Source organism: Anolis sagrei, chromosome 2 (assembly GCF_037176765.1).
Source record: "Anolis sagrei isolate rAnoSag1 chromosome 2, rAnoSag1.mat, whole genome shotgun sequence".
In the NCBI taxonomy this organism is placed as follows: domain Eukaryota; kingdom Metazoa; phylum Chordata; class Lepidosauria; order Squamata; family Dactyloidae; genus Anolis; species Anolis sagrei.
In genome coordinates, this window is record NC_090022.1 from 206,851,286 (window position 1) to 206,869,914 (window position 18,629).

The window sequence follows — 18,629 nt, forward strand, 5'->3', positions numbered from 1 at the left end:
CCCTGGTGTGGTCCCCTTTCATAAGGGGAGACAAGAAGGGTGATATGAAATAAAATTGATTCCCTAAGACCAAAAAGACAAGTATCTACTATTACAAAGATACAAAGGAGTAAATGACAAAAACCATATAATTGTTTCAATAAATAAAGGTGAAACAATTATATGTTTATTGTCATTTACACCTTTGTATCATTGTAATAGTGGCTACTTGTCTTTTTGATACAAGAAAGGTGCCTACCCCCAAGCCGGGCATGACCATTTCCAGCCTACATACAGTGAGCACCTTGAAGGGATCTTCATATTGTAAATGTCCTGGATCAAGGACACATGCCAACTGCCCAAGATTATAATGCAAAGACATGGATGACAAGACCCAAGTTACATATAACAGAATCTCAACCCTCTGAACTAGAAGATTTTGTGTGTGTGTGTGTGTGTCAGGAGTGATTTGAAAAACTGCAAGTCGTTTCTGGTGTGAGAGAATTGGCTGTCTGCAAGGATTTTGCCCAGGGGCCTCCCAGATGTTTTTGATGTTTTACCATCCTTGTGGGAGGCGTTTCTCATGTTCCCGCAGGGGGAGCTGGAGCTGACCGAGGGAGCTCATCCGTGCTCTCTCTGGATTCGAAACTGCGACCTGTCGGTCTTCAGTTCTGCCGGCACAAGGGTTTAACCCACTGCACCACTGGGGGCTCCTAACTGGAATATAGGTTGATGGGACCATGCTCCATTCTGGTTGGCTCCCTCCCAACCAGAATGAAACCTGCATCCAGATCATTTTGGTAGGGCCCTCGAACCAATAAATACCAAGGCATTGGCTAGTATTCACACTTTTCTGGAGGCCATAACAAGAAGAATGCCACTGGGAAGAAGAAGCCAGCAAGTTGCCATTGCCTGGGCACTGCCAGTGCTATGCTGCCAACCTAGCACATCAGCGTGCATCATCCATCCTCCCTCTTCTCCGCAAGGACTAAGGCAACGTGGATCTCTTTTTTCCTCAGCCGGAGCTGAGAAAAAGGGAAAGGATGACCCAAAGTCACCTAGTGAGTTTCATGACTCAGTGAGCAGCCTGCACCTGGGTCTCCAAGTCTGTCTACAATACTCCAACTACTAAATCATGCTTGTCTTCCCCTTCCCCCTGAAGCACAAACATTCGCTTATTGCTTTGTAGCTGGGCTCAAAGAAAGCAAGCGCATAAGTGCTACTAGTCAGGCCATTTCATTATCAAAACATGCAAGTCAGCATTCCATCAGCCGACTGAGTACACTTGGCTCCTAACACTCCTGCTGCTGGAGCCAGTGATAAGCGAAGGCATAACAATCTCTCTTAGTACAAAATCCATTGCTTTGTCAATATGCTGGTCCAAAGTCAGCTCTGGGCAAGGCTGCAGCACAATAATATACTTTGGCCGTATTATGGCAAAGAGAACAGGCTCCAACGCCAGCCAGTCGCTGGTATTTCATGTCATGTTGTATAGCTCTGGAACTAATGTAGAGGTCAGAAGACATCAAAGCTGACACTGCAGGTGTGAGAGAAGTCTGGATAAAGGTTTTGACTGAGCTCTAGTTTTTGTTGTTAGCAGGATAGACCTAAAACACATTTTCTATATAGCGGTTGGTTTTTCCATGTTGGAGCCAGACTACCATGGGCATACAAACATGTCAGGGACAAGAGAGTTAGAGTCATAGAGTTTATTTATTTATTTATTTATTTATTTATCATATCAAGAGCGAACCAATGTATTTGAGAAAACACAAAGTTTAAAAACTTGCCATTATACTAAATGTCCTTTGACCAGCAGCTGGCTACTTGGTGTTGCTATAAGAAGGTTCTCCATGGTGCATGTGGCAGGGCTCAGGCTGCATTGCAATAGGTGGTCTGTGGTTTGCTCTTCTCCACACTTGCATGTTGTGGACTCCACTTTATAGCCCTATTTCTTAAGGTTTGCTCTGCATCTTGTGGTGCCAAAGCAGTCTGTTCAGTGCCTTCCAAGCTGGCCAGGAGGGAGTCTCTCATAAATCAAGAAATAGCTTTCTAAGATCTACAGAGATACTCGCAGGAACACCTCAGCAAGCAAGAGTCCAAAAGTGGAGGCGTACGAAAATGGATGTGAGTATCCCAGATTTGGGTGGTAGAAACAGATGGAGGTTCAACCAAAATGCACAAGCCTAGTACTCATATCACATTGGTGCCCAAACTTATGGTTTTAACCATGAAAGGCATGTTAAAAGAGGAAGATTCCACTGAAAGGAGTGATAAAAGTGGTGAGAAACTAAGTGAGGACAGATCATGGCAAAATTTCACTGGTCTAATCCAGGGCAGAAAGGCATGGGAAGGACAGATCAACAGATCATGGCAAAAGGGTTAACCCCCCCCCCCCCATTCCCCTCTTCAAATGGGATGAGGTCTATAGTAATCCTGGCTTTCAAGATGGCACTATAGCTAGCTTTTAAATTTGTTTTTCTGCTCTTTTGACATTTCCCTTGATTTAAAAAAAATGCAGAGTGGGTGGGGACTGCACTCGCTCGTGTGATGATTCAAAACATGGGACAGAACAGGAGAAAGTCTGGAGAACAAAAAGTGTCTGATGGGATTTGTAAAATGAAACAATGTCTTTCAAAATGGAAGGTGATCTGCAACACATCTGATGAAGTCCTTAATCTGCACCTCTCATCTACCTCAGCACTGTTCTCCAAGTCCCAAGGAGAAGAACTGGCTTATAAAAGCAAAAGTGTCAGGTCCTGTCTGTTTTCAGAAGCTAAGCAGCCCTGGTCAATACTGGATTTGAAAACCATCCAAAGACTCCCAGGTCCTGTAGGCTATATTGCAAAGGAAGAAAGTGACAAAACAATCTCTTTCTTGCTTCACAAAATCCTATGAAATTCATGGGGTTGACAGGTGACTTGAAGGTACACATACATTCACACATATTAGTTATGAATGACAGGCTAGTGCCAGGAAGATGGGTGTTTCTATCTCTATTCTTGGTGTTGTCAGGTCAAGAACATCCCAGATTGGACATTTTTGGGCTAAAGGTTTTCATTTTTCCTCAAAAGTTAGTCAGAGAAATGTAGTCCAAAAAGCCCCTTGCTTAAGTTCTAGTGCAATATAAGATAGAAAAGGTTATAGATATATAAAACAAGCATGATCATAACTTCACCCTCCTCTACCCCATGTGCTCATTTGTTCCCTTTGTCAACACATCATCTTTTGCTAAGCAAGGAAATTAGATGGCGCATGAAGTGCTCTACCAGATGGCGGCACAGAGAGAGGAACCAGAGCAGCAGAAAAACCCTTTTAAAAACTTGCCGTAAGAATATAGATACACTGGAATGCACTTTTTTCCTTCCTCTCCCAAAGGGATTAAAAAAAAATTGCAGTCTTTGCTAAGGGCAGCATGTGACTTGCTTTTGAAAAAAATGTTTTTGCCCAAAGTATCTTTAGGAGCCAACTTTGGTTTCTTTTTAGTTTAGTCAAGTAGTTCAGTCAGTTACGATGACTGTTTATTCATTCATCAAAAATATAAACCCATGGCTAGTTTTCAGCGGAAACATTAAAGAATAGCCTAACTGTTTTGTATATTTTCCCATGGTGATGTAGGACAGCTGTTTGATCATGAAATAATGCTCATTTGTCCAACCTTTTATAGAACTCCTTCTTCTTCTCTTAATGAGTTTTTATTGCTTTTACATCAAAACACAGAAAATAATAATAATAATAATGAACAAGCCCTCCTCTCTGTAACCCTAACACAAACATTAAATGGCAGGCTGCCGGGTTTTTCACTTTATGAGCCTTGGACAAAACCCAAGGAAATGAATGATTTCCTCATAGTCTTAGGATGTTTCTGGGAAGGCGTTCTTCATTCCAACAGGCTCACATGGTAAGGAGGAGCCCCCAGTGGGGCAATGGGGTTAAAACCTTATGCCAGCAGGACTGCTGACCAAAAGGTCAGCGGTTCAAATCTGAGGAAAGCAGGTTGAGCTCCCTCTGTCAGCTCCAGCTTCCCATGTGGGGACATGAGAGAAGCCTCCCACAGGGATGGTAAAACATCAAACATCAGGGTGTCCCCTGAGCAACATCCTTGCAGACAGCCATTTTTCTCACACCAAAAGCGACTTGCAGTTTCTCAAGTCACTCCTGACACAGAAAAAAAAATGTGAAGACATTAGAAAAGAGCCTTTTCAGTGGGTGCACCAAGGCTTTTGTACTTCTGCCTGAGGGAAGCTTGGTTGGCCATCTCTCTGCAGCCTTTTGGCCATTACTTATTCATTGAGGCACATACTCTTCAACTGACTGGAGGGTGTGTTGAGATTTTTTTTTACATATAGTAAGCTTGGATCTACCTTTCCCATACACTTGAAATCCAAAAGGTTCCAAAACCAAAACTGTTTTGCTACTTCTACCAGTCTTGCCTTTGAGGAAAGGAGGGAGATAGCTACACATCCACTGCCTCCTGAGAGTTTTTCAAGGCTCTCTTCTTCCATCATTGTCAGAAATTCGAAGGGAAGCCCTGAGGAGAAGGCCAGGTCCTGCGGCTTGACTTACACAGAGCTCCTGTGAAAAGAAGGCATCAGAGTCCCTGGTAGCACAATGGGTTAAACCAACAGATCACCGGTTCAAATCCCAGGAGAGCAGGTTGAGCTCCAGCTCCCCATGTGGGGACATGAGAGAAGCCTCCCACAAGGATGATAAAACATCGAAAACATTGGGCACCCCCTGGGCAATGTCCTTGCAGATGGCACAAATCTCTCACACCAGAAGCAACTTGCAGTTTCTCAAGTTGCTCCTGAAACACACAAAAAAGGGGGGGGGGGGGGGAGTGGAAGGTCCAAGGGCATCTGGGTGTTGTGGGCTTGAGGCATGATGGAAATGGCACATTCACCCATCGCACCCTGGAAATTGACCATAAAAACCAGCACAATGTTGCACGTTGTCTTGAGATCTCAGTCCCGTGAGATCTCCCTTTAATCTATCTGGAGATTCACTCCCAATTTCACAACTGGCCATGAAAGGCCCAGCATAACAGCACTCTCCAGTGAACTCCAGGAGAGAAGCACAGGGCAGTAGTTTGCAACCTGTGGGTCCCCAGGTGTTTTGGCTTACAACTCCCAGAAAACCCAGGGTTGTTGTAGGGTTTTTTTGGGCTATATGGCCATGGTCTAGAGGCATTCTCTCCTGACGTTTCGCCTGCATCTATGGCAAGCATCCTCAGAGGTAGGTCTGTTGGAACTAGGAAAAAGGGTTTATATATCTGTGGAATGACCAGGGTGGGACAAAGGCTGGAACTAGGTGTGAATGTTTCAACTGACCACTTTGATTAGCATATAATGGCCCGACAGTGCCTGGAGCAAACTTTTGTTGAGAGGTGATTAGCTGTCCTTGTTTGTTTCCTCTCTGTTGTTGTGCTGTTGTAATTTTAGAGTTTTTTAATACTGGTAGACAGATTTTGTTCATTTTCATGGTTTCCTCCTTTCTGTTGAAATTGTCCACATGCTTGTGTATTTCAATGGCTTCTCTGTGTAGTCTGACATGGTGGTTGTGAGAGTGGTCCAGCATTTCTGTGTTCTCAAATAAAATGCTGTGTCCAGGTTGGTTCATCAGAGAAATCAGCCATAGCAGAGGCTGAATGACCATCTGTCAGGGGTGCTTTGCATGTGATTTTCCTGCTTCTTGGCAGAGGATTAGACTGGATAGCCCATGAGGTCTCTTCCAACGCTATGATTCTATGAAGGATTTGTGCTACCTCGCCTGTTTTGGATTCACCAAGGTAGCCTGCTGCCCTGAGGAGATAAGATGGCATTGTGCCATCAATGGTCTATCTAGCCAATCTGTGTCCATAGAATTAGAGCCGAGGCAACCGTGTCTCTATCTCTAAGAGAAAAATGTGTTTACCTGCAGAAACCTCAGGTCCCTTGCAGAGAAAAGCCAATGCAAACCTATCATGGAGACACACTCTAATTCTTTGCCCAAAATGTAGGTCAACACACAGCTTGTCTCTTATCCTAAAGATAACTTGAATAAAATAAGCCACAACAGAAGTTCAAAAGGGAAAGTCAGTGAGAGGAAGTCTACTTCTACAAAGCTTTGGATGTTAAAGGGCAGGCATGATCTTAGCATCAAACATTTCATTTTTCTTTGAGAGACAGCTCAAGGCATCTGCTTTGAATTCTTCTCATTATGACTTGGTTGCCTCATTGATTTCCAGTGAAGACTTGAGTTCTGTAGGACATTCACACCAGGACAACAATGAACAAAGGCCTCCTATGAACTGATGGAGTCACATGGAAAAGGAGTTACAAATATGTGTTTTTGATGCTAGCTAAAATTCCTATCAGTACTGTTAACACTTAAGGTAGAATTTTTGGACACATTTCTAGCCATCATATTGCAGCATCCATTTTTCCTCTTTGGTAAAATGTCTTACTGAAGGAATATAAACTGAAATGAGACCGAGACCATGTTGGCTTTTGCATAAATAATTTTGCAAAGGATGTTATATTTTGTGACAGTTAACAAGAGGCTAAATATCCTGAAAGACACCATAGGATACAATCTTACCTTGGAAGCCAAGCAGTACCTGGATGGGAGACAACTGAGGTCCCATCTACACTGCTATAGAAAATCCAGTTCTGCAGATAATCTGGATTATATGGCAATGTAGATCCAGCCAGTGGTGTGCAACCTTTCCTTCCCTACAGACCCCCATTGAAGTACCTTTTGTGATAGTGGCCCCCCCAAGACTTAACTGAAGATTTAAAGCACTAGACTGCATCAAATACTTATTTCAATTTTCTCATGAAGGTCCTTCAAATTTCTAGAGAAGGAAATATAAATTAATCTGTTAATGCACATACTCATAATAGAATACCTTCATCGTAATGATTCCATATGAATTTAAAATAATACTACCAACACCAATAATAATTAAAAAATAGTAGTAGTGGCAGCAGAACAGCAATAACGTTGTTGTTCATTTGTTCAGTCGTTTCCGACTCTTCGTGACCTCATAGACCAGCCCACGCCAGAGCTCCCTGTCGGCTGTCACCACCCCCAGCTTCTTCAAGGTCAGTCCAGTCACTTCAAGGATGCCATCCATCCATCTTGCCCTTGGTCGGCCCTTCTTCCTTTTGCCTTCCACTTTCCCCAGCATTAACATTAATAGACAGTAAAAATGGCAACAGTAATAGCAATAACAATGACACTACTACTAAAAAGAATACCCACAATAATGTTAACCAGCGTTAACCGGTTGTTAGAACTCAATTGTTAAAACCTGGGTATTATAGTATAAACTAGCAAATAACAGTGTTAACCATTATAAACCAGTAAAACAGTATGAACCAGTATTGACCATTATTAATGTATATTAAACAATATAAACCAATGAAAATAGTATTAAACAGTAAAAACAGTAAAAAAAAAAAAAGAAAACAGCAAAAAACGGTACAAAACAGTATGAGCCAATATAAACCAGTAAATCAATACTAATTAGTATTAATATAGTTATAGTATGCTCCCCATATCTTCTAAGGCTATGTTTCAATACTCTCCAGGAATACCAGAAATGCTGGATATAATGAAGTCCATATTTTGACTATAGGTAAAAAATGGTAAAGGTTTTCCCTTGACATTAAGTCCAGCCATGTCCAACTTTAGGGGAGTCCATTTCTAAGTCAAAGAGCTGGTGTCGTCCATAGACACCCCCAAGGTCATGTGATCAGCATGACTGCATGGAGCGCCTTTACTTTCCCACTGGAGCGGTACCTATTGATCTACACAGATTTGAATGTTTTAGAACTGTTAGGTTGGCAGAAGCTGGAGCTAACAGTGAGAGCTCACCCCACTCCCCAAATCTGAACCGACAACCTTTCAGTCAGCAAGTTCAACAGCTCAGCGGTTTAACCCACTGTGCCCCCAAGGACTCCCATCTTGACTATACTTGGTCCCAAAGCATATCATAGAATGACCTAAAGTTTTACAAAGCCTTTAGCATTATCTGCTAGTGCCTTACCAAACTACAAATCCCAGGATTACATAGCATTGAACCTCGGCAGTTAACGTGGTGTAAACTGTGTTAATTCTATAGTCTGCTTTCCCAATAGGGGTCTGTATGAGATTACCAAGGAGGGGGGGGGGGAGTCTTTTCCTTTTGCCAACATACTTATATAGTTTTATGGTTTTGTTTTCAGGATCTAATTGCACTGGTTTTTGAAGGCTTTGCCACCTAGAGAGCCTTGCTGCAGAAGGGCAATATATAAATGGGTAAAATAAATAAATTGCACATGAATTTGTTCACAAATGCTATCATGTTAGTAACAACGAAGTATTTTCCTTACAAATCTGTTTAATCCTTTTTGCTTAGCCAGCTTTTCTTTTTAATCTGCGCATTTCTTTCCGACTGCAATGTCTTTAAGTCCATTCAAGCTGCCTGTTCACCGGCTGACTCTCTCAAATATCCCAGTGTGACTCTCAAATCTGTCAGAGTAATGTTTTAAAACCAAGGAATGTCTGTCACATGCTAATTAGCCCCAGCAAATTCACGGGCTGCAACCAATTATGGTTGGGAATCATTTCCAGTGGCTTGATGGAAAATAGGTCCAAGCCTAGCAAAGACAAAAAAGGACCTTTTCTTCGAAAATCTTTGAAGATCAACATCACATTCCCATGATAAAACCAGGAGGGAAAGGAGGCCATAGCGTTTATGAAAGCCGCCATGAACCAGAGGAATTTCCCTAGGGATTGACAAGGAAATGCCAGAACGTGGATTTGAAAACAATTGGCTGATTTACACTTGTCAACCTACTGTTGTAGGTCTCCTATAAAAACAGTGAAATAGGATATTTTTAATGGGTTGATAAGGTTTAGACCATTTCAACAAAATCTTACGCAGCTTCTGGTGCTGTAATCTGTTGTCATTGGTTTAAAATCTTATTCCATTTATTAACGGAAATATTTACACCCCATCCTATATAAAAAAGATTACTGAGTAGTGTTTAAATGGCATTAACGCAAGCCAAACAACAACAAAAACTTTTAAATAGGCTAAAACGTATTAAATGTTATTGTATGCCTTCAAGTGGTTTCTAATCTATGGCGACTCTATCATAGAGTTTTCCAAACCCTGTGATAGAGTCACCATAGATCTTGGCAAGACTTGTTCAGAAGAGGTTTTTATTTATTTATTTCTGCATTTGTAACCTGCCCTTCTCACCCCCGAGGAGGGACTCAGAGCGGCCTCACAGCAAGCACCATCCGGTGCTGTCACAATTATAAACATTCAACAATACAATTAAAAGCATTAAACAATTAATTAAAACAGTTAATTAAAAAACAATGAATTAAAAACAGTCAATTAAACAATTGATTAAAATACGCCAATTAAAATCCAAATCCAGGTCCGGGTCAATTCATTATTGCAAGTTGCTTAAATCTTCTTCCCACATTGCTGCTATTCAATGGTTGAGCGCTTGGTCCCATAGCCAAGTCTTGAGTTTCCTTCTAAAAGACAGGAGGGAAGTGGCCAGTCTGATGTCCCTGGGGAGGGAATTCCATGGACTGCTGAGAAGGCCCTGTCCCTCGTCCCCACGAATCGTGTTTGCGATAGAGGTGGGATCGAGAGCAGGGCCTCTCCAGATGATCTTAGACTTCGTGATGGTTTGTAACAGGAGATACGTTCAGACAGGTAAACTGGGCCAGAACCATTTGCCTTTCTCTGAGGCTGAGAGTGTGTGACATGCACAAGATCACCCAGTAGGTTTCATGGCAGAGCAGGGATAGTCCGACATTCAAATTTCTATTATCACACTGGTTCTCATGAGCTAAACATGCTGTTGCTTCCAGAGATTTGACAAGTTATAAATCTGTGCTTGGGATGAATTGAGGCCCAAAGGCTTTGATGGACAGTCACCTTTCCACTTGGAGCACTGACAACATAATTGAGTTTGAAACTAGCTTCAAGCTGTGGCAGCTACAAAACATATGCTGTTGGATACTGTGGAATCTGGGCCCAATTTGAGGCCAACTTCCTCAAGGCAAACCTAAGTGGCCAATGTAGATGTGCCCTTGGTACCAATATAAAATAAGGATTAGCAACAATCAGGTTTCCAGGAAAAGGGGTTTCCATAGTTTGGGTGCTACTACTGAGAAGGCTCTCTCTGCAGCCCAACAGAAGATATTGACCTAATGGGTGTAGCACAGAGAAGGCTCCTTCAGGTATCACATAGACGGGTGGTTTTAGGTATCCACAGAGAGTTTTGGAATGTATTCCCCATGGATAACAGGGGTGTCATTCTTTATAGTCCCAAATAACACTATATAACATGCTTCGTCCCCTAGTTATAAATGTCATTTCCTAACTGGAAAGAAAAAGGAAGAGGGGCTGACCAAGGGCAAGATGGATGGATGGATGGTATCCTTGAAGTGACTGCTTGACTCTGAAGGAGCTGGGGGTGGCGACGGCCAACAGGGAGCTCTGGCGTGGGCTGGTCCATGAGGTCAGGAAGAGTCGGAAGTGACTAAACAAATAAACAACAAAATTGGTTCTATCATAAAAACACGGGAAAAGCTTATTAAACTGCAAAAACGGTTTTTGTGAGTCTTTCCATAGCCCATTTTGGTATTGTTTTTCAATGAATATCTCATTGAGTCGCAACCAATTCAACATAGTTTGTGGCAGTCACAAAAACAAAGTTTCTGGAGTATAACAACTACTTTCAAAGTAAGCACCACACAATTAAACAGAAATAACACTTCCAAACCAAACCAGGAACAGATTTCCCCCCCCCCCCCAAATTTTGTTACAAAGTGTAATGCCGCCACCCTAGATTCTGACTATCTTATGCAGCAAAAGCATGGCTGACCAGACTCTTTTGTAAGACTGTCAAATATCCAACTGCCCTGGAAATGCCTTCTTGGTGAACAAATCATGACTGCAGCGATGTCTCCATCCAGTACAGAGATAAGGGCTGTGGTGACCTCACCCTTTTAATTCAATATTTTCCTGATGAGATTATGGGCCCATAACACGTCCTCTCCTGGCTCACGCCATGTGTCAGAACAAAGTAAGAGGGAACTCCTACATACAATATCCTATATTTGGAGGAGAAGAGAGAAGCAAATACAAATGTATTTCCTCATGGAAGAGACAAGGGAAAATAAAATAGAATTGGAGAGGGGGGGGGGGGGGAGAGAGACATGAATAAATCAAAAGCCTGAAAGAGTAGGACAAAGATATGATGGGTTGGGCGTGCTTGAAGAAGAATGTGATTGAAGGAGAAGGAGGCTGAAGGGGAACATTTCAAGAAGTGAGCCATGCTAATGATTACCAAAAGCAAAAAAAGGACACATGAGTAATGGGCATGAAACGGTTAGGGCAATCACCTTTAATTGATTTTAAAATTAAGGTTAAGCCAGCACATTAAAGGTGCATATTAGAAGTATTTCACATTGGCAAGATTGCAAGACTCATTGGCTTTGTTTTAAATCACATTTATTAGGGTCATTGGTTTCTGAGGCTCCTTGCATAATGATGAATCAATCCCCATAGTATGCAAAAAATCAACGCAGAGTCCATCTACACTGTAGAATCAATGCAGCTTGACACCACTTTAACGGCAAGTCGCTTCTCATGTGAGAGAATTGGCCATTTAGAGACGTTGCCCAGGGGACACCTGGATGTGATACCATCCTGTGGGAGGCTTCTCTCATGTCTCTGCATGACAAGCTGGAGCTGACAGATGGGAGCTCATCCCGCCTCATTAATTCGAACCACTGACCCTCAGAACAGCAGTTCAGCTGGCACAAGTGTTTAACCCCACTGTGCCACTGCGGCTGCTTTATTATTATTGATATTATTGTTATTATTATTTTTACTGCATTTATAACCCACCCATCTCACATCCACAGAGGGACTCAGAGTGGCTCACAAAAGGCAGCAATTTGATGCCATACATATACATAAATATAAGAAAAATAAAGATATGCAATTAAAACTCAAAATCAATAGCAGTATTAAAGCAATTATTAAAGAATACAATTTAATAATAATAATAATAATAATAATAATAATAATAATAATAATAATAGATGCATCCACACAATGAAACAGGCTGGACCATGGCTGAAGTGCAAGGCATTGGGCAAGAGCCACTGCTATTCAGTTCTCCTGAGAACTCTTTCTTGTGCCTATTGTGCAGCAGTGAGGCTGACACAACAATAACTACAGTTTGGCCTCTACTATCACATTGTACAAATGTTCTATTCAGGATGGGAAGACGTCTATTGGTACGGAGCCCAGATTGTTCAGGAGGAGAATCTTCAGCTACCTGCTGAGGATTGGCTAGCCACATTGCGAAAAAGGTCAATCATCTTTGCTCAGAGCGTGATGCCCAGCTGTTGCAAAGTCTGTTGCAAATTCCAGTTTTCCATCTGGTCAAGTTTTTTTCAGTTGTGGCAACGTGATGATGCAGACTAGACACTTTCATCAGTCTGTCTCACAAAATCCAGACCTGACCTTGGCCCAACTTGGCAGATAACCTTTAGGAAAAGTAGGCTTTAAGATCATCACTTCTGCCAAGTGACATACCCACCACTACGAAAAATGCTCCAGTACACTTTCCCATAAACAGTTTCTCCTGGACTCAGAGGCATGCAAGAACTCTAATTACCCTTTTCAATGAAGTGCTCACTTGGCAACTTCAGATGGCTTTGGAGAAAACTTAGTAACAGTACCTGGGTTTATTTCATGCTCATTTTAGATCAATGTAAAAGGGTTAGATGCCCTGGTGAGCAAAACAAAGGGAGAGAGCCATCCTGCTGACCTTCCTAAATCTCCCTGTGGCTTCAGACTCCACACGAGTACATCCGGCCCTACAGATTTGCAGATCTAATTATTCTTTGCAGATTTAAAGTTCCTCCAGTGCAGCTTCTGACAAATGTGTTGCTATTCTGCATGGAACATGAGATCCTTCTGTTTTGGAATAAAAAGTCCTCTCTTGCTCGGAAAACAGCAAGAGAGGACTTTTTCTCCTTATGTCTTGCTTCTAGGCTCCTCAGGACGATTTGAGATGTATGCTGAACTGGATAGGCCTTGAATCTGTTTACATCTTGTTATCATGTCAGGTTGTTTCTGACTGACCCATCACAGGTTTTTCTTGGCAACGTTTGTTTAAAAGCCATAATTTCTCGGCCTTCCTTTGAGATTGAGAGAGTATGGCTTGCTCTGGTAACCCAGTGGGTTTCCATGGCTGAGTGTGGGTTCAAACCCTGTTCTCCGTAGTCCTGGTCCTACACTCAAACTGCACCATGCTGGCTCTCATGGAGTCCCTTACTTTCCATCATGAATAGCAGCAAGAGGCAGACAGAGCTATGCCCACCGGTCATCTTTTTGAGTGGGAATATTAGGGAGCCTCTGTTTATGTTGCAAGAGCAATTTGCTCATATCTTGGCTAAAGATAATTATTAGGAAAGGTGCCTTTGTTTCTGGGTGTGCTAATCATCAGATAAGGAGTCTATACATTTTAGCAATTTTATCGTGCTGATGTTTGCAACTTTTAAAACTGTTTCATGGTTCAGTTGTCCAAATTGTTAGTTGGAATACAGGGTTAGTCAAAATGAATAGGCCAATTCGGCTACAATTAATTTTCTTATTGGCCTATTCATTTTGACTAACCCTGTATTGTGGTAGAGATGTCACTAATAAATACATCAATGAGTCTTTCCACACTGCATATTACTATTACACTTTATTTATATTCTGTTTTATCTTCCTGGAGGGACTTTGAGCTGATTACAGTACATATAAGGCAAACATTCAATGCCTTTTAACACAAACAATATACAATCCATTTCCAGCATCTGGAGGTAATGTTCAACTTCTGGCCATGACGAGGTTCTGTTGTTCCATTTTTCCATGCCGAAGCCTTTTCTGATCTTTGCTGGTGCCCTTTTACCTTTCCACCAGAAGGCGGTACCCATTTATCTACTTGCATTGCATGCTTTCAAACTGCTAGGTAGGCAGAGAGCCAGGACTGACAGTCGAGTGCTCACCCTGACTCGCGACTTGAATTGTTGGCCTTCTGGTCAGCAGCATTTCCTGCAGCTAGACACTTAAACCGCTGTGCTACCACAGCCCCGGCATCCCCTATTGAAGGGGCACTAATGTAGGGACACGGGATCACCAGCATACCAATTTCACAAGCTTAGGAGTCCCCTAACTGGGTTGTTGTAGGTTTTTCCGGGCTATATGGCCATGTTCTAGAGGCATTTTCTCCTGATGTTTCGCCTGCATTTATGGCAAGCATCCTCAGAGGTAGTGAGGTCTGTTGGAAGTAGGAAAATGGGTTTATATATCTGTGGAATGACCAGGGTGGGACAAAGGACTTTTCCCCCAGGCACTTCCAAGCCATTAAATGCTAATCAAGGTGGTCAGTTGAAACATTCACACCTAGCTCCAGCAGAAAAAAGTCCTTTTAAAGAGTTTTTAAAATATTTATGTGTTGTTGGGTAATTCCATGCTTATGTTGCTGTTACTGTTATATTTTGTTCATGTTGTGACTCTGTATGTTTTGATGTTGTTGCTTGGAAACCGCTCTGAGTCCCCCCGGGGAGATAGAGCGGTATATAAATAAAGTTTTATTATTATTTCTATTATTACTATAACAACTGGATACTACTTTAACTGCCATGCTACATCCTATGGAATCCTGGGATATGCAGTTTCTTAAGAAATGTCGACAGCTCTACTGTTGTAGCTCAAAGTTTGCTGAAGTTCAAAGTAGGTTTCTGTTGGAACGAAGCATGTCAGAATGGTGTCATCCCTCCACATTTGCGGTTTTGACTTTTATGGATTTGATCATTCATGGATTTGATTGCAATGCTGCAAAAAAGTATTCCAGCTAGACAGAGGACAAGAAAGGAAGAGGATCCCATAAAGATGATTTTGTGCAAAGGAGCTCCTTTGTCAGCGGCTTTGTTAGCTGAAGCGTGCCTGTTTTGCAGGAAAGTCAAAGCATCCTTTTTTTCTTTTTCATTTTTAAAGTATCCCTGACAGCTGTCCCCATATCATTCTGATTCAATTTCCACAGCATCTGAAGTCATTTGGAATTAGGCGAGACTTATGAGGAAATACATATCATCTGTGTGTTCGCCAGCCAGCCTGTCGGTTCATCTGAATATCACTCCTCTTTCTTCGAAGGCTGGTGTTTTATGGTGTCATCAAAGTATTCAGTAGTCCCCTTCGCTGCCTCTTCTTCAGAGCCAATTAAATGGAAAAGCCTTTGACACGAATGACAAAGCGAGGAGGTGAAGTTATCTTTGGGAAGAGAGACGAAACCAGAGAGTAATTAGAATAGGAAGCGAGGAAAATGCCACTTGGCAGCTACAAAAAGGCTTGCACTTATTTGTCCCATAAGCTTGGAATGTTATTTGTATATTTAAAGTCTTTTTCAAACTTTCAGGGGAAAAACTTTTCCCAGTCACTGAGAAAATGTTGGAAAAATTTGGGACACGTTGACATTGCTTGCATCTTCCTATATAGCTGTGTTTATCAACCTGGGGGTTGCAAGGGGGTTTCAAAGGGGTCGCCAAAGGCCATCAGAAAACTCATATTTCTGATGGTCTTAGGAACCCCTTTGGCAGAGAAGGATGATGATCTCTCTGCCTGTCCTTCTCTTCCTTTTTGGAAATAGAAGGCGAGTCCTCCCACCAAAAGCCCCTCTCTGCTGTGATCAGCCAAAGGGAGGGCTGTTTCTGAGAATCCAAGCAGGAGGGGAGAGCAGGCATGCTCGGTGCATGTAAGCATGATGCACATGCGCAGGCAAGGAAGAGTGTGTGAAGCTGGAGGGAGGCTGACAAGTCCCTTCAGGGCATGGTGGTTCTACGTTGGAAGTTTGGCCCAATTCTATTGATTCTATCAAAGGGGCTCTTTGATTGTAGGTAAACTATAAATCCCAGCAACTACAACTCCCAAATGTCAAGGTCTATTTTCACCAAACTCCACCAGTGTTCACATCTGGACATCCGTGCCAAGTTTGGTCCAGATCCATCATTGTTTGAGTCCACAGTACTCAAACTACAGGGGAACTACAACTCAAAAACTCAAGGTCCACCAAACCCTTCCAGTATTTTCTGTTGGTCATGGGAGTCCTGTGTGCCAGGTTTGGTTCAATTCTATCGTTGGTGGAGTTAAGAATGCTCTTTGATTGTAGGTAAACTATAAATCCCAGCAACTACAACTCCCAAATTACAAAATCAATCCCCCCTCCAACCCCACCAGTATTCAAATATGGGCATATCGGGTATTTGTGCATGAATGAAAAATACATCCTATACAGTATATCAGATATTTGCATTATTGCATTTTGTAGCAAAATTATGAAGTAGCAACGAAAATAATTTTACGGTTGGGGGTCACCACAACATGAGGGACTGTATTAAGGGTCATGGCATTAGGAAGGTTGAGAAACACTGCATTAGATAGTATATTGAGTTTGCACCAGAAGTCAGTTATGTATTAGACAGAAGAAAGTTATGTTTTAGAGTGAGACAAACAGAGAAGAGACTGAAACAGAATGCCTTAAAGAACTTAACTGTTTAAACTTTCAACTGATAAGCAATGTACCTGTATGCTGAATACATTAAGTCTGCAAGTAAACGAACTATGTTACTTCTAACGAAGACTATTTTTGGTTTCTTGAGAGCACAATTTAAAACCAAATATATAGGAGAGCAGATTTTTTGGGCAACTGAAATAACACTTCTGAAGATCTGCTCTATATTTTATGCATTGGCATAATCTTTGTTCCTAACAGTTCAAAGAGATAACCATATCAATCTAATAACTGAGAAACCTAATTTGCCTTGTAAATATACTAGTAGATATTTACCATTAAAGAGAAGATTGATTCAAATGAGTTTTCAGTCTTAAAAAAGGGTTATGTTCATTCCAAATGGTAAAGGTAACAGTTTTCCCCTGACATTAAGTCCAGTCGTGTCTGACTCTGTGGGTTGGTGCTCATCTCCATTTCTAAGCCGAAGAGCCAGCGTTGTCCATAGACACCTCCAAGGTCATGTGGCCAGCATGACTGCATGGAACACTGTTACCTTCCTACCAGAGTGGTACCTATTGATCTACTCACATTTGCATGTTTTTCTAATTTCTAGGTTGGCAGAAGCTGGGGCTAACAGTGGGAGCTCTGCCGCTCTCCGTATTCGAACCTGCAACCATTTGGTCAGCTAGTTCAGCAGCTCAGTGCTTTAACCCACCGTGCCACCGGGGTCTTCATCTCCAAATGGTAGTGAATGCCAATTAATCTTCCAAAAAGCTTTGGAGATTCTGGTTTTCCAAAAGGTTATGATCCCAAAGGCCATCCTTTCCCCCAAAAGGTTATGCCTTCTCCAAAAGGTTCAATGCCGTGGAATCCCAGGAGATGTAGTTTGGTGAGGCACCAGCTCTTTTTGGTAGAGAAGACAAACTACCTTATTCTGGCAGCGCAACCTTAACCTTAATATTCTTGCTAGGAGCAAGCTCCAAAAAGCATGGCACCCGCATACCATGATTCATTCACCAACCTATCTGCTTGGTTACAAACTTTTCGACAATGTTTCAAGTGGCTGCTAGAAGAGGAAAGAGGCTGCTTTGATGGCTTTTGAAACACTTGTTGAACCATGAGCAGCTGGGGCCAAGGCAATCAGCTTCAGAAAAATTGGACATTTTTCATATAACTCTTTTCTGTACTTTTCCCCACCTTCCTTGTTATGCCATACAAGGGAGATTAATAGAATGTCGCTTCGCATTACTAGGGCATCACTCTGCTGATGTGGTGCGATACTTGTTATTTTTTGAAAGTTGCAAGCTTATCACATCAGTTATTGCTTCCATTAATGTAGCTGAATATCGGTGTCAGGCTTTTTCTGACAGGCTTTAATTGGACACATAGTGCTCTAATGTGATTTGATCCACCACCTCTCCTTGATCTATTTGTTAGCTCTCAGACCCAAACGTTCACCATCACAAGGAAAAGTGGTTGCACTCTGTTTCTTCTTCCTTCAGGATCCTTGGTCCCTCCCACGGTCAGTAATTCATTAGGACAGTGTTTCTTAACCTTCCTAATGGTGCGACCCCTTAATAAATTTCCTCATGTTGTGGTGACCCCCAACCATAACATTATTTTTGTTGCTACTTCATAACTGTAATTTTGCTACCGTTATGAATGTTAATATCTGATATGTAGGATGTATTTTCATTCACTGGACCAAATTTGGCAAAAATATCCAATTAGCCCAAATCTGAATACTGGTGGGGTTGGGAGGGGATGTATTTTGTCATTTCTGAGTTGTAGTTGCTGGGATTTATAGTTCAACAACAAAGAGCATTCAGGACTCCACCAAGGATGGAATTGAACCAAACTTGGCACACAGAACTCCCACAATCAACAGAAAATGCTGGAAGGGTTTGGTGGGCATTGACCTTGAGTTTTGGAGTTGTAGTTCACCTACATCCAGAGAGCACTAGGGACTCAAACGATGGATCTGGACCAAATTTGGCACGAATACTCAATATGCCCAAATATGAACACTGATGGAGTTTGGGGAAAATAGACCTTGACATTTGGGAGTTGTAGTTGCTGGGG